This window comes from Cryptomeria japonica, chromosome 6, assembly GCF_030272615.1.
Source record: "Cryptomeria japonica chromosome 6, Sugi_1.0, whole genome shotgun sequence".
NCBI lineage: Eukaryota > Viridiplantae > Streptophyta > Pinopsida > Cupressales > Cupressaceae > Cryptomeria > Cryptomeria japonica.
Window position 1 is genome coordinate 480,677,211 of NC_081410.1, and position 16,630 is coordinate 480,693,840.

Here is a 16,630-nt window from a genome sequence, read left to right on the forward strand (position 1 = left end):
TGACAATTTTAGGTGTCTACAGGACCAACCGAAAACTTAAGACCACTTCTAACCCTAACGCGACTAACCCTAACCCGATTTCTAACCCTAACGCGGCTTCTACCCTAACACGGCTAACCCTAATGCGACTTCTAACCCTAACATGAAAACCTATCATGGAATTACACTATCATGGCGTGTTATGCGCCTTCGCTGATTCATGGACTACGTGTCCACCTCATTTTGTGGCCTCGCGAAACGGCAAATTCGACAAAAATGGCGTGTTATGCGCCTTCGCAGATTCGCGGACAACTTGGCTTAGTCGCGACCACAAAACAGACCAATCAACGACTGCGTCTATTATGGCGCATAATGCAAAAAGCAAAAACCTATGGTTCAAAAGGGCTGACCCACTACCAGACTACCATGGCTTGTTAGTCGAGAGTCGTGATGTAAGGCTTTTTGGAGCCAACATACATTCGTCTCGCGTGGTCTCTAACCCTAATGCGATGGTATGCATCTATTCTACCTCCAAAACAGACAAAATTTCGAACTAGATATAAAGGAAAACAAGAAACGAAAACTAACAATGCAAACCCAGAATAGACGTGTCCATCATTTTAAACAAAATCCAAACACAAACAAGAAAAAGATGAGTTATTGAGGTGGATTTCAACATACCGCACGCCCACCACAGCACAGAAAACTGCAGTCCCAAAAATCCACCCTCAACAATCAGATGCCCTTCAGCAATGCAACCTACTTCAACAATCGGACGCCCTTCAACAATACAATCTGCTTCAACAAGAGCCCTTCAACAATGAGCCAGAATAGACGCAGCCTGTCCTTCAACAATAATGTTTTAATCGCGCATTAGTCTTCTTTTTTCCACGTTAGGCAAAAAATGGCACCACATTTTCTGACGAAGGTACATTTTTTGAAAGCAGCGCCCTCTTTTTCCTGCCGATAGGCCGTCTGAACGCAGTTTCTTAAATCGCCAGTGGTTTTTATTTTTATTTTATGGCTTTTTTTTTAAGCCTGCGCCCTCTTTTTCTCGCCGGTATGCCATCTGAACGGGATTTCTTCTGTCGCCGGCAGTTGTTTTTTTTTTTTGGCTTTTAATGTGTGTGTTATGTAGAAAATACCGTCGCTAACTACTAAGCGAGTTGCGGCCCTCCTCCGACATGTCCACGTAATTTCGCATGGGACCCGACTATTTAAACCAGCGAGTCCACGACAACTCCACGTCACATACTGTGGGTCCGGCCACTGCGACAAATTAGCATGGTATGCATGTCTCCGACATGTATGTTGATACATGTCGTTGGTACTACAAGACACTTTTGGAGAGAGAATAGACGCATCCTCCAAAATAAGATAAACTTGGTAAAGATGTCAACTTCACCTTGACGTGTAGATTTGATTTGTTTTTCTTAGCGATACAAAAGATGCCAGAAATTAAAAACACGTTTTGAGAAACTATTTTTTAGGCAAATGTCGTTCTAGATCTTTCTTCGTTATTTCCGACTGACCCAGCCTAAACTTGATTGTTGACCAGAACAAGTCATAGTATTACTGCCGGTACTAACTTGGCGTGCACTTCACGCAATCTAAACGAAACAATGACGATGGGGCCATACGCCTTACAATATTCTGAACAATTGTGAGAACATTCATATAAATTCAGATGAACAATCACTACTTCCCATTACAATATTGTGAGCTACAACTTTCCTCTAAATTCCAGAGTCATTGAGCCAACATACATTTCATCCCCATCTGCAAAGTTTCTAAAAAGTTCTCCAACATGGGTGCTTTCGGATTTGTGCAGAGTTGCTTCAAATTACCCGCTACAAATGATGTTTTCCCTGAAGAAGAGGGAAAGAATGATGATAACGGAAAGAAGATGAAGGAGTCAAGTGAGAAGAAAAAGGGCAGTTCATGCAGTGCCCCAATTGTTGTATCGTACTTCCCTCTCGGATCCAATCTATCCCGCCTCTAGCCTCTTTCTATTTCTTTGCTTTCATTACTTCATTTGGTTGGATGATTTTTGATGGTTCACCAGTTCATTGAACACTATGTGAGCAATTACAGCTGCGTGCCCAGTAATTTCACGGTAATATGTGGGTACTGAACAAGACTAGAAGAGATTTGGCTGATCCTTTTAACATTCAAATTGTATGAAATTCATGCAAATCTTCATATGGCTTAGCCAGAGCAGATCCCTACTGAATTGTTACTTTTTAATCTCAAATATCTCTATAATTCTTTTAAAATCTCAGTAGTAATTTGTAGTTAAGGTTTGATTCAATGACCTTGGTGCCATGCACAGAAGGCCTTTGATATGTAAATAGACATATTGAAATAAAACCATACTCCGGTATTAGAAAGGCCGCTGATTGATTTATTCATTAAATGCTCAAAGCTTGTATGGAATGGTTTTATCAGTTTGATAAAAGTGGCTCAGTTTTTCTTACAACAATGTCACGATGAGAGCTACAACATAAACTTGAGTTTTACTGGGCTGCATAATATTAGTATTTGAATGTTTCAATTATTCTCTTGTTTTTAAGCAAGAAATTAAATTGTAGTCCTTTTATGGCCCCACAGGCTAATCGTTGATTTTGACAACTGCAGCATATACTTTCCTTGCTAGGCTTATCAATTTCATGACCAAATCAGCTCATTTTTTTCATTGACTGGCCAAAGATGATAGAAACCAGGTTTATTAGTTTAAAGAAGACGACACATTTTTTTGCTTCAGCGATGACAACTGCAACATATATTTGTCTTGAATTCCATGCTACTTTGCGTTCAGTAAATTAAAAATTATTATCCCAACCATTTCAATAGGAAACAAACCTATCCAATTAATTAACTACCCAGCCATATTAAGATTATTAACATAAGTAATATTAATAAATAGCATATAAAACAAACAAAATAAGATCACAAGGATTATAAAATTGACTTAGATTTTAAAAAAGGAAAACAAAAGATCAAGAACAAATTTGTAAATCTTATAATTTTTAGTGATAATTAATTTTGTTATGGTTTACATGATAGGAATCTTTTTTTTCTAAATTGGAGACCTTTTTCATCAAGTCTAATGAACAAATTAATATTATGTTATACACTGAGTTTGAATTGGTGTATGGCATGCTTTTGCTTGTTTATGCATAGGCTCGGAAGTTTGAAATTTTCCATTGAACTTGGTTCATGTTGATTTTATGTGAGTTCTTTTATTTTCTTTGAAACTTCTTTATTCATGTATGTTTCATCTAGATTTCAAACTTTGTGCTCATAATTATTGTTCTATTAATGGTGGGTTCCCTATAAGGGCTATCAAAATTGCTTGAATACACCCTTCTGTTTATGTATGTAGCCTTTCGATAGTGTTTTCATTTATTAAATCTAGTATAAAGGCTCACACCCTTTTGATCTTGCTTCAATGCCAAATGCTTCCACCTATATGTTCATGCATTGTTTAGTTTGAATGATATACACATGTCACCACTTGGACAAAATGAATAAACATTATGATACACTTTATCTTTCATTATTTAATCTTAGTTCAGTAATATCCATTCAGTTATTCTATGTCATTGGATTGTGTTATAGTTCAACAAGATTTAATTTAGGCAATTTGTTATATTTGCCAATGGATTGGTGATCTAGGTTTTCTAGATTTTAGGCTATTTCCTCATAGTCTAAAGGTGACTACTTGTTTGTACATGAACTTGAAAACATTGAACTTGGTTCATGTGGATTTTACATGAGTTCTCTTATTTTCTTTGAAACCTCTTTATTCGTGTATGTTTTATCCCGATTTCAAACTTTGTGCTCATAAGTCTAGCTCTATTAATGGTGGGCTCCCTATAAGGGCTATGAAAAATTCTTGAATACACCCTTTTGTTTATTTATTCTAGTATAATTTAAGCTCATACACTTTTTCTTTTGTTTCAATGTCAAATGCTTCCATCCAAATGTCCATGCATTGCTGAGTTTGAATGATATACACATGTCAGCACTTGGACCAAATGAATAAACATTATGATACACTTTATCTTTCATTTTTTTATCTTAGTTTGGTAATTTCCATTCACTTCTACTAAATTATTTGATTGCAATATAGTTCAACAAGATTTAATTTATGCAATTTGTTATATTTGCCAATGGATTCATGATCTAGGTTTTCTAGATTTTAGGCTATTTCCTCATAGTCTAAAGGTGACTATTTGTTTTTACATGAACTTGAAAACATTGAACCTGGTTCATGTGGATTTTACATGAGCTCTCTTATTTTACTTGAAACCTCTTCATTTATGTATGTTTTATCCTGATTTCAAACTTTGTGCTCATCAGTCTAGATCTATTAATGGTGGGTTTCCTATAAGGGCTATGAAAAATGCTTGAATACACCCTTTTGTTTATGTATTCTAATATAATTTAAGCTCACACCCTTTTTCTTTTGTTTCAATGTCAAATGCTTCCATCTAGATGTGCATACATTGTTGAGTTTGAATGATATACACATATGACCACTTGGACCAAATGAATAAACATTATGATACAATTTATCTTTCATTTTTTATCTTATTTTTGTAATATCCATTCACTTCTACTAAATTATTTGATTGCATTATAGTTCAACAAGATTTAATTTATACAATTTGTTATATTTGCCAATAGATTGGTGATCTAGGTTTTCTAGATTTTAGGCTATTTCCTCATAGTCTAAAGGTGACTACCTTTTTTTTACATGAACTTGAAAACATTGAACTTGATTCATGTCGATTTTACATGGGTTCTCTTATTTTATTTGAAACCTCTTTATTCATGTATGTTTTATCCCAATTTCAAACTTTGTGCTCATAAGTCTAGCTCTATTAAGGGTGGGTTCCCTATAAGGGCTATGAAAAATGCTTGAATACACCCTTTTGTTTATGTATTCTATTATAATTTAAGTTCACACCCTTTTTCTTTTCTTTTAATGTCAAATGCTTCCATCCAAATGTCCATGCATTGTTGAGTTAGAATGATATACAAATGTCACCACTTGGACCAAATGAATAAACATTATGATACACTTTATCTTTCTTTTGTTTATCTTAGTTTGTTAATATCCATTCACTTCTACTAAATTATTTGATTGCGTTATAGTTCAACAAGATTTAATTTATGCAATTTGTTATATTTGCCAATGGATTCGTGATCTAGGTTTTCTAGATTTTAGGCTATTTCCTCATAGTCTAAAGGTGACTACTTGTTTTTACATGAACTTGAAAACATTGAACTTGGTTGATGTGGATTTTACATGAGTTCTCTTATTTTCTTTGAAACCTCTTTACTCATGTATGTTTTATCTCAATTTCAAACTTTGTGCTCATAAGTCTAGCTCTATTAATGGTGGGTTCCCTACAAGGGATATGAAAAATGATAGAATACACCCTTTTGTCTATGTATTCTAGTATAATTTAAGCTCACACCATTTTGCTTTTGTTTCAATGTCAAATTCTTCCATCCATATGTCCATGCATTGTTGAGTTTGACGGATATACACGTCACTACGTGGACCAAATTAATAAACATTATGATACACTTTATTTTCATTTTTTCTTATGTTAGTTCGGTAATATCCATTCACTTCTAATAAATTATTTGATTGTGTTATATTTCAACAAGATTTAATTTATGTAATTTGTTATATTTGTCAATGGATTTGTGATCTAGGTTTTCTAGATTTAAGGTTGTTTCCTCATAGTGTAAAAAAGACTACTTGATTTTGTAGAAATTTTGATGACCAAATAACTATTTCCTTATTTATTTTGTACAAACTCCATATTATTTTGCTTTATTAACTCCTAAGATGTCCACATGTCAAAATATGGAAAAATGATAAAATAAAAGAACATGCAACTTTTCTTAAGTTGTTCAGACAAAACCATTTATCACATCAAAAAAAATTTGAGCCACTAAATTATAATATGACATAACATTCCCTTGCACTAAATGCACTTAAATTTACCGTCTAAATTAGTCCTATTTAAAATAAAAGGAAATAAAATATGTTTGATCCCATTAGTCAAGTCCAAATATATCAGGGAATTGTATATTAAAGAGCCAATATAATATTTACAAGTACATGTGCCAATTTTATTGGATAAGATATATTTTCTTCATTAGATCTTTGGATATTATCCATGGAAGATCTTAACACATCTGTCATAGGTTCAAACATAATTACAAAACCACAATTATCTCATTTCAGGTGTTTATCCCTAGATTATTGACTTTGATAAATATAAATTTAAGATTATAGCCTATAGATGCAAACTAAGATCACAAATATTCAAATAAATAATCATTGGGGAACATAAATAAGTTCACCTATAGTTATAATAGGAGAGTTCAACCCTTGAATCTATGTTCCTTTTTTTATGGGATGGATTTGAATGAATTGAGATAAATATCTAATCAAAGTTTTTAAAAAGATAAATTTCAACAATAATGAGAAATTACATTATAGAAAACCAACATAGTAGACTAGATCTACAAATAGTATATAGAAAGAAACTTAGAATTACAAGTTGACCTTGAAATTGTCAATCTAGTTTGTTGGGTGCCTCCATCTAAGGGTGTATACATTGTAAATAGAAAGGTGCATATTTGTAATTAGGAGGTCCTGTAGGCTTATCTCTCTAAAATTATGTGGAAAATAGTTAGATATGTGTGCTTGGTTCCCTATTCCAAGGGTTTTTGCCTATTAAAATTTAGGGAATGTCTATCATAGTATGTTTTTCACTCTAATGCTATATAGAGGCTTTCCTAAGTCAAATCCCATGTTCTCTTTCCCAACTCCACAATAGTTATGATTGGTATAAAAAGAGAGCTTCTCCTCAAAAAGACAGAGGCAAAAATAATAGCGGAAATACTTGAATTGATAAATTCTACTTCAAATATGAAACCCTTAGCATGAAGTCTCACATAAGGCTTGATGTTAAACTTCGAAGATATTAATCCATGCCTTCATCATGAAGGAAATTTTCTAGTAAATCCATTTAGAGTTCAAGGTTTAAAAATCAGTTACAATTTACAATATAATACCTCTATAGTTGAACCTAGATATTTAAGAAATTATAAATTACAATTTGAGATTTTGGGTTTTATGATCTATGGTATATATTCTTTATTGAATCTATGTTGTATAACTTAAATACTTTATTTTATATATGTATTAGGCTTTATATTTAAAGGTTTAGCATTCATAGTTATGTGTTCAAATTTTATAATTTAATATTTATACTTTAGAGGTTTAGGGTTTTTAGTTTAGGGGTTTCAAATTTTGTTGGTGTTTTTACAACTTATTTCTCTTGATCATCTAATGGTCAGCCATATATTATAATTAAATAAATAAATAAAATCAGTTCTCAAAAAACAAGAGACAACTGTGCAATTGTTCTCCTCTACACCCCGGTCTCTCTAAAAAATAGAGGGTTGCCCTTTAATCAAGACCAACAATATTTTTTTATTGCATTGGGATATTGAAAAGGTATATGTGTTCTCAAAATATAACAATGATGTGAGAAGTTGCTAAAATAATTTCCTATATTTCTTTTGTATTATCAATTTCAAGAACTATAAAAATGAGATGATTAAGTTTGAATTAGGAAAGGTTTCAAGAGATTTATCATTTTATGTATTCCAGAAGATAAACAAAACCAAATGCCTAGATCAGTGCCTTATCAAGGTAACAAAGTTTGACAAGATTCAATAAATTCTCCTTCACAATAAATTAGAAAATTCAATGAATAGGTTGCAATAATTCCTTACAATAATGCATCCTATTAATGGAATTTATTGTAATTCTTTTTATCGCTCCCTTATGTATTACACAATCCTCTATATATTTCATTTAAAATATTTAATCTTTTTCTTTAATAGAAAAAATAAATAAAACATGAATTACAAATTTTTTACATATGAACTTAAAGATCCTTGATTATTTCATTCATAAGAGATTGGTGTATATATCATGAAGACAATCGTACACATAATCAACTTATTCATACCTTGCACTTGAATTGAAACTTTTTTATTACATAAAATTGTATTTATAGACATGACCTCTTCTATTACCTAAACAAAATTTATTTCTCTAAGATATTACCTACTCAACTACAAATATTTTCAATACAAATGAGACATAAGTCCCCTTCAGTAGAAAAGGTGAGCACACAAGCTCAAGACTCAAATCAAATGACTCATGTGACTTATATTAAATGTACTACTTTCATTTCACTTATGTTGAAACAAATAAATACTTAGTGCAAACTAATCCCATTACAAGATACAATCATCTTTCAAAATAATTTTTTTATGATATTGAAGCCATTAGAGGATGTTGGAACCAATGCCGACTATGCCATACAAGCCAAAAATTGTAACAAAAAGGACACACCACTAGTTATCATTTGCACTATCAACTACTAAGTGGAATACTAACCGTTAAGCCTAATGGCCTAATAGAATTTAAATATGCATCTGAGTTTTAAATTTATATATCCATGATGCATAAATTTTTTGTGTAGGCCAGTTAAATGATGTTAATTTTCTACCCTATTAGTAAGAGAATATTTGCATCCAAAATTACCTTTTCCTCTCTATTAAAACTATCTAGGCCTAACTTTAGTGCAAACAACTCATCCAATGTGATATTTGAAATAATGGTATCTAGATTTTCACTAGCATAAATTAATGAGGACCAAGTGGGAAAACTATACCAAATTCACTTTTCCATTTGTCAATTGATTTGATAATCCCATGGCTACCTAAAATTTTAGGCATAACTTGTTGAACACAACTAGAGGCTGAGAGGTGGAGTTGAATCAACATAAATCAAATTTTAACCATTCATTAACTTTAGAGCCTTTAAATCAAAGATATAGAATAAAACATAACATGCACAACACAAGAACACCAAAACTTTTATTTGGAAAAACCAAGGAGGAAAAAACCACAATGAATATCAACTCACAATATATGAAACAATTTTTTACAAGTTTGTTTCAAAATCATTTCCAAGGAATCTCACTACTCCCTAAATGGACTTGTATGCTAAGGCACATTGCCTTAGGGAAAGATACAACACTTGCAATCTTAAGATCGCTTACCTAAAGCAAGATACATTGAGACTACAAAATCATACATAATGTGAATAGTTGTAGAAAAAGCATCTAACAAATGTCAATAATGCAATCCTCTTTTTAGGCCAAAATATTTTGTCATATAGATTTAGAACACTTCATAATCATTTGAGATATCATTGATATATTTCATACATTATAATATTTCACAAAAAAACTCAAATCTCTAAAAATCATTTGTTCTTCCTTATATTTCTTCTACATTATTCAAAAACATCACTTAGGTCATCTCAATTAGGACCTAGCAAATGAAATATGCGACTCTTAATAGGTCCACTTCAAATATATACGCCAGTGAAAAAATTAGGTTGTGGATTAACCATATCATAACACATCCTTCAACACTAATGAAATAGGTCTAAACCAACCCTAATTGAAGGAACACACCTGATCGGCCAAATATCAACACTATTGCGAAGCTTGCTAACTATTAACCTTTTCACCATTAGTGAGAGACTCAAAATATCATGCATACCAATGTCAAGGCATTATAGATCATCTACAACCTTTCTACAACATATCCTAAAAACAAATCAAACATTGAGTGCTGGTGCAGAAGAACATCATCACTAAACCAGTAAATATTGTGTAGACCAGACCGACTACATCAAGCCATCATAAAGAATAACATACATTGAAGCACCAACAACCCTAAAATTCATGTCACTGATCTGAAATACTATCAACATCTCCCTAAAACCGCATAACCAAAGCAATCACTGTGGCAAGAGACAAAGCATTTTAATGAGCCAACTAAAACACCTTATATTGACAGATTGTGATACGAAGTTCCAACACTTTAAATTTTTCTGTAAAAATGGTTGCATCATAAAAATTGGTATAATGGTGCCATAATGTACCTCATAGCATCTAAAACTGCACACACAAAACATACAAGGCAAAACAATTCAAAGCAAAATACTAATACACCATCATAGGAAAATATATTGTTCTATACTTAGATAAATTTCCTTAGGCAAACAAACATAAAACTAAACTCAAACTCCATAGTACTAACTTCTTGGACATTTAGCCTTTGACCAAGATGACTGCAATATACAATCAAGTCAATAATGAAGTAAACCAATACATGCCATCTACTCTAGACTAGTGTAATGTTGAACACACACTAGATTCTAAGAAGGGGTGGTGAATTATTATGTACTAAAAATAATCCATCTATTCACACATTATCATTCATTCATTAGCTCATAAAATATTAACTTCAAATCTACAAAAATAAAGAAAATATTAGAGAATTCACTGTACAAAGAAACCAATATTTTTATGTGAAAAACCCAATGAGGGAAAAACCATGGTCAGGATCAGCTCATTAAATATGAAACAAGTATTAAAATGTCTATTTTAAGCATGATACCAAGGAAAATCACCACCACCTAGACTTGCAGATTATGGCACATTTCCCTAGGGCAATTTACAAGGACTTGCAAATTGAGGATCACTTATTCAAGGAAAGATACAACATAACAATGAACAAAATTAGGTGAAATTATATAGACGAGGCATCTTAAATGTAGATAGTGCAGTCCTCTTTGAATATCAAATATGAATCTATCACACCAACTTCATACGCTTCATATAATTTACAATCCTTCCTTTCACAACAAAAGTTTGCACATTGCTATCATAAAAAACTAATGCAATTTTCTCAAACAATTTGTCCCTTATATATATTCTTCCTAGCATAAAAAAAATCTCCTTGGTTGGCATAGTAGAACCCAATAAGAGAAACATGTGACAAGACATATGTCAGACCTCGATATAATACAAAATTGCCAAGATTGGTTACAGATAAATCCAAATCATTGTTAGCCTCAACAGGATGATAACACACCTCCTAAACATGCTCCAAACTAAATAAAGTGGGTCAAGATCAACAAAAATCATCATATCATATTAAGTTTCCATCATAAATCAAAACTACATATCAAACACTGATCCTAACATAATTTATTATCCAAAACATAATGTGGAGCAAAAAAAATTTTTTTACATAATTATTTTTGTAGGCAATAAAATCAGCTAAAAACTTGATAGCATGCACAACATCCATCACCAAACCAAACTCCATATTTTCATAACAAGGTTATGCATCATGGTGGAATTCAAACCAAAATATTGACCCATAGTTATAGAAAAACTTACAAATTCAACATTTAGTCATTTTCTTCAACCTCTTAGTCATGAAACTAAACTATGATAGAATAGTGACGACTACCAAACATGTATAATTTAACCAAAAGAATCCCCATTATGAACATAAGATATTTTATGAGAAGTTACACATGCGATGAAATTTGGATTGATATTTTGCCTACTGATAAGCCTCTGGATTGACTTCTTCAATAAGGACAAACTTACGAAAATATCTTCCAACATACTACCATCTGGAATACCCATACTACTACTTGACAAAACATATTGTCATATATTAGCATTGACATAAATGACAACATATATTGTCAACAAACTCTCAACAAGTCATCGACATATAATATCAATAGATGATTCTCTAGACTATCTTCTAAGTCTGCATTCAATGGAAGAACTTCTCTCAAACATATTCAACACATACACATCATCAAACACATTAGTAACCTTGGCACATTCCCCAATTATCTCTTAAGTGACAAAACATACTATCAGACATTAGGTTGACATCAATGACAATGCATGTTGCAAACAATCTTCCCCTTTATCATTTATGGAAACACCCTATTTGTATCTACAATCTCTCCCCCTTTCACTAGTATCTCTCCCACATACACAATCTACACACTCTCTCTCTCTTTGACATCAAGGAAAAAGGGCTTAATATCTACGTTTGACAAGTATCTTGAACTGCTGGACTTAGATGGATTTAGCAATTTTAGGCTCTTCTTCTTTTTTTTTTTGGATTTTCTGGGATTTAGACTTTCGAAAGAAAGGCGAAAAGAGATAGGGTTTAGGAAGGCTAATCTAATCCTACGAACTCTGGAGATGGTATCAACTGGGTGTTCTCGAGGAACCAAACCTTGCTTTGCCACACTAGGGACAACTACACAAGGCCAGTGCAACCTTCAATGGGTTGTGCTTATGATCGAGATGTTGGGATGCACAGGGGATGGGCTCAAACTAACTTTGCACGGTAGAATGAAAATCATCCATTTATCAAAAGTGTGAGCGGAGATACACCATCAATTGACACTTATCAAATCCTTCATTCAAATTAACAACAATGAAAACAAATCTAAATTAATTCTAACTAAGTGTTGAGGCAATTGAAACCATGCAAATCATTCAAATAATAGAGACTACAAAGCAGTGTGCACATGCAATATATTATCTGGAAACGACCTTAAGCAACAATACATCAAAAACCTCACACTCTCCAAATGAGAGAAGGCAACCTTATATAGTTTCTCAAAAATAAATGAATGGCCGAGATCAAACAGTGATCAAGGGCCCAGATTGAAAGCTATAAACCCTAGTTAGGGTTGCCCAAAACTAACTACCCTCAACCAATTACATTTGGGACACTTGTCCTTCTTGCTAAATATGAACCATCAATGAAAATAGAAGGTTCTTGCATTGTGACGTGCGCCCTTCTAGAAGCTTTTGGATAAGTTAGGTTCATCGAACCTGGACATGCTAACTTGGAGTGATCTGATTGGTTGGAAAATGATGAGGTGCCACCTCAACGTGTTGAATGTCTTCCTTGAATTTTCCAATTTGTGTCAAGAAATTGTCTAAGTATGGAAATTTGATTCCTTCTTGTCACCATTTGATTTTGCTTGGGAGCTTGTCTTTTTTAATTCCTTCAGGACATGAAATCCTTCAAGAAGTTGGAAGTTTATCTAACTTTTCCATATTTTCACCAAGTCTGAGAACTTTTCTTTCTTGATGCCTTGAGATTCTTTCAAGTGCCTCGAATTTGGAGAAGAAATCCCATCATGAATTTTTTTCTCATACTTAGCCAAATTTTGGCCCCCTCTATACTCGGACGAACCTTGCCTGTGGTCCCGTCTTCAATTCTGAATTTGGCTCGAAACTCCATTTGTGTTTTCTGTGATGATCCTGCCTTCAATTGCCAATTTATGTTGCATGGGAGGAGGGTTAAAAAGCTCTGGGTGACCCCTTGCAAATATGAAATGATGGGATCAAGCTATTTAGGCATTCGCTGTGATCATGTCCTCCTTCTCGATGCCCTGACATGCCTTCAACATTTCCCATACTTAGCCAAATTTTGGCTATCTTCACGCTTCGATGAACATTGCCTGTGAACTTGTCCTCAATCTTTCGTTTGACTTGAAACTCTAGCTGCGATCTCTATGATGATCCCGCTTCTATTTCCTCCTGCGACCTATAAAACCAAAGGAAATCAAGTTAGAAATCTATCTTGGATTAAAGAAAATCGAGGTTGCAAATGGCTAAGTGTTTGGAGATTTCATTTCATTTTCATACTTAGCATAAAAAACTAAAATTTCATCCTCAAAACCCTTCAGTCTTCAAGGGTGGTTGTGATCGTAAATCAACACCAAGTGTTATAACTTCGAAAATTTCTTATACTTAGCCAAAAAAATGATTTTCATTCTCTAGAAATTCGAATAAATTTACTAAAAATCATTTCTCAAACTCTGGAAAAACTCAGAAAATACATAAATCTGCATCATGAATTTAATTTCACCTTCAAAAATACTCAAAAATTCAGGAGAGATTCAATAATTCGTCCTTATACTGGTTGTCTTTCTCCAAAAATTGGTGAAACTTTTGTCAAAAAAGTTTATCCAACTTCCAACTATATCCAAAACTTTCTCCAGATGAACTCCAAACTGAAAGTATTTTACTATGCTCCCCTTAATATTTTCGAACTTCTTGGTGTAGAAATGAAGTTTACAACGAAGTATTTGTAAATAAAGTTAAATCCTCAATCAGAAACCCTTAAAATCTTCCAAATCATGTTTCCAATTTCAACTTCATTCTTTTGGAAAGTGTTGTCATGTTTCCAAATTCGAAGAAAATATCTTCCAAAAGTTTCCAATTTGGCTATAAGTTCGAAATATTTATTAATCTTTCAATATTCTCTTTAAAAAAACTTTCCATTTTGGATTTAAATTCGAAATCCTTATCAATCTTCCAATATTCTCCTTTTGAAAACTTTTTATTTTGGATTTATTTCAAGGATTTTTAATAATCCTTAGATATTTTCTTCATTTTGGATTTAATTTTGAAATCTCAGTGGATTTTGTGACATCACTGGCATCTTGTTGATTTTGTTTGACTTTTCAATGCGTAGGTGGACTTTTGAAATTTATCTCCATCTTCTTCAAGGTATGGCGGACTTTGGAGACCTTTCCTCATGGCTCTCTTCAAGGCAAAATTTTTAGCTAAGGCATGGGGTGGGTTTTAGCCTTTGCTCCTACATGGTGAAATTTTGCCTAAGGCATGGGGCGGACTTTGAAGGTCTCTCCTCATGGCTCTTCATCAAGGTGAAATTTTGGCTAAGGCATGGGGAGGACTTTGAAGGTCTCTCCTCATAGGTCTCTTTACCCTTTGCAGACTTTAAACTTGGCACCTCCTACCTTGCTCTCTTACTTTGGCGGACTTGGGAGAGGGCTCCTACATGACCTCCATCTTGGGCAGACTTTGGTGGCGACTCCCATCTTGGGCGGACTTTTGTGGTGTCCCCAACTTGGGAAAACTTCTATCACTCCTCCTCCTTAGCCTCCCAACCTTGGCGGACTTTGGAGGGCTCTCCACCTTGGGGGACTTTAGGCTAGGCTCCCACCTTGGCAGACTTCAAACTCATCCCCTAAGGGGACTTCAAGCAACCTCCCCTTGGGCGGACTTTGGAGGGCTCTCCACCTTGGGCGGACTTTGGTGTTAGCTTCCCCATGACCTCTCTAGCCTTGGCAGACTTTAGTGAGTGCTCCCACATGACCTCTCTAGCCTTGGGCAGACTTTGGAGAGTGCTCCCACATGACCTCTCTAGCCTTGGGCGGACTTTTAGACATCTCCAACATGGGTAGACTTGTAGACCTTTGCTCTTCAAGGCAGACTTTTGGAGGCTCTCAAAAGGGCAGACTATATATGAAATATAACATTTAAGTATAAGTGGTTCTTATACTTTAAGTTATATTTCATATATATTGGCAGGATGTTTGAGAGTGGTTTCAGGTTTCTAGGACTTATAATGCAAAATCTAGTTTTTGGAGGATTCTCCAATTTTCCAGACTTAGTCAAATTTTAGGATCAAGATGACATTCCAGACTTAGCCAAATTTCTTAGAAAAAATTCAAAATTTAACAACTTAATCAAATTTAATCGGATTAACTTGAAATTTGAAATCCATGCCTAGGTGGATCATCTGAGGCATCACGCCCCCTAAAATATAGGGATTTGGCTTTTTAGGTCAAAACTTGGAATTTTTGAGTTCTGATTGAAGCTGGTCAGTGGTATCAGTGCAAACCCTAGGTTCCCATTTCGAAAAAGCAAAAAGCCTAAAATCTAGGGATTTAGCTTTTTAGGTCAAAACTTGGATTTTTTGAGTCCCGGTTGAAGTTAGTTAGTGGTGCAAGTGTAAACCCTAGGTTTGCATCCTGAAAAAGCAAAAAAAGCCTAAAATCTAGGGATTTAGCTTTTTAGGTCAAAACTTGGAATTTTCGAGTTCTGGTGGAAGTTGGTCAGTGGTATTAGTGCAAACCCTAGGTTCGCATCCCAAAAAAGAAAAAAAGAAGACATACCTAAAAAATAAGGAAAACTTTCTAAAAATAGTCATATCGGGGATTGGGCTAAAAATGACAAAAATGTAACTTCCTAAAAAATAGGGAAAAGCAAAAAAGTAAACTTTCTAAAAATAGAAAGTTGTCCAAATTTGTCCAAATCAATTGCGATCTTCATCCTTTGGCCTCTCTAAGCACTTTGGTGGTATTCACATTTCGGAATCACATAACTTGTGAAAACTAACTTTAATTGTCAGGGCCTGAAATGCTTTGAACTGGACAAGGCTTGGTGAAACTGCAGCAAAAGGTCATAGGACACTAACAAAACCCTAGAAAGCGGGAAAAGAGAGGGTCCCCATTTCCAATGGGGTGATGTGTGAAAAAGGTCACAACAGGTTGTTACATCATAATCTGAAGGTTATAACATGTGTTTGTAGAACTTGTGATGATGAAATAACTAGTTCCTTATTCATTTTGTACAAAATCCATAGTATTTTTCTTTATTAATTCCTAGGATTTCCACATGTCAAAACATAGAAAATAATAAAATAAAATAGCATGTAACTTTTCTTAAGTTGGTAAAATTTCAACCACTGAATTATTATAGGAGATAACATTTCGTTGGCAATATATGCACATAATATTTTTAAATTAGTCTTAATTAAAATAAAAAGAAGTTATACTAGATATCTTGTTATGTTTTTTATCATATATTAATATAAT